Below are 2,072 nucleotides of genomic sequence, written 5' to 3'. Positions count from 1 at the left end.
ATATAGTAGCTTAAGTTACGCTGCATCGTATATCTATTTATATTAATCATTATATTGCAAAATTAACTCAAAATAGATATATTTTTTAGGAATGAAGTTGATCCACAATTGTTAGGGTTAACAGCTATCGAGTGGCGAGTGCAAGGTCTTTACATGAAGTAGGCTCAGGACTTTGAACTGTAAGAGTTTGTAATTTTTTATATACTTTTGTATTTAAATTCGCAGTTTTAAGTTCAATAATCTTGTTCATAATAAAAATATGATTTAGTATTTATAAGGAAAACTTTGTGTCATTTGTACATACTAGTAGTACCACTTTGATAGCTTTAGGCTTATCGTAAGAATTTTGTAATTTCTTTTTTACTATCATTACTTAGTAAGTAAGACCCACACTTCTGTTGTTGTTTTAATTAAAACATACTAACTGATATATAAATATTTTATTCTGATATTTTGCAAAGAGGTTAAATAAAGTTAAATTACATAAATTTTATACATAAGTTACAAGTCAAGATAACATATATACAAAAGGAGCATCAATGTATGGATAAACAATGCCTAATTTATAAGTTATGCACTGAGAAGTACACGTACAGTTGTATGCAAATCATATTTAGATGGAAAAATAAAAACGTAAATTTTTATTCTTGTACGGTTCTTTTACATATGTGTTAAAACTCAGTGTACAAGTGACAACAATAAAGCCCATATGTTAGTTGTGAGACAGACTAAACACATTCGTGTCAATAATACCAGGAAAGCTATGACATTCTCACAGTTGTGGTGTTAATACATTGAAGGGCTTAAGTTTCAAATTCCAACATAAATATTGCCTATAATGAGAGGAATGTGACCAGACTAATATTTTAAGTGCTATGAATTGACTTTCAGATAAAATCCTTCTAGTTCTATCACTGCAGCATTTGTCCACTATACATTAATTCTGACAATGAAAAATGGATTTTGTATGTCACTGAACTTAATAGTCAGCAAAAACAAATTTATATATTTTTACACTTTACATATCAATACTGAAAGCTAAATGTACATTTATGAAATTCTCAATATTATATGGTGCAATAGGAAATTTTCTGCTTCTAAGTTAATACTTTTTACTTTTGATTTAGAACACACATATTTGTCATTTAAATATAACTTTACAAATATGACTCACAAAGTTCTATACATAGTCTAACTCTTGGAGATGTTATCATTTAGACACGTAAAGAAATAACAGTATCGTCCATCTTACAATTTGGACAGTGTTCTTCAATTTTATCTGAGGGGTACATTTCTTTGACAAGCTGACAGCATAATAACCTTTGATATTTATAAATAACACAAGCTAAAATATATATGGATTATCAAGATTAAATTGATTTTCATACAAGTATGGTACATTTAACTTATTGTACAAATCTTGTTATACTTCCTACTCCGTTAGACTCTGGTACTGATCTTTGTTCAATAGTCATATGACCTCTATTTGAGAAACAGTCTGTTATGTATCATGTAATGAAAATAAAAACTACTATCTTCATCTGATATATAACAACGCAGGACATTGATTGTGGCTCTAGTATGATATAAAGGACAGAGAATGTGTTAAATACTTTGTTACATCACCCTGTCATTGGAACAATAAGAATAATAAATATTAAAGTGAACGTTTTTCAATACTGTGATATACTTCTAAGTTTTGTGATCTCACAACAAATGTATGGTCTATATGAAATCAGTTTATAAAGTGTTCCTATAAATTCACTGACGTGATCAGATTTATCTCTAGTCTTGCACTTCACTTAACTATTCAAAATGCTAACTGTACATTCATAAATTTTCAATATTTGATGGCGCAATGGGAAATTATTTTCTGCTTCTAAGTTGATACTTTCTGTTTTCGATCTAGAACTCAAATATTTCTCGTTTAAAACTACAATTGTTTACAAATATAACTTTCCAAGATCTATACACAGTCTAACTTCTTCAAAGTGTAATTATTTAGATATAATAGTTGTAGTTTTTACATCTTAAACATCAACGAAGTTGTTGAAGTTATTATATGATTTGCG

This window comes from Limulus polyphemus, unplaced genomic scaffold (genome assembly GCF_000517525.1).
Source record: "Limulus polyphemus unplaced genomic scaffold, Limulus_polyphemus-2.1.2 Scaffold3637, whole genome shotgun sequence".
Classification (NCBI taxonomy): domain Eukaryota; kingdom Metazoa; phylum Arthropoda; class Merostomata; order Xiphosura; family Limulidae; genus Limulus; species Limulus polyphemus.
This window is presented reverse-complemented; position numbering follows the sequence as displayed.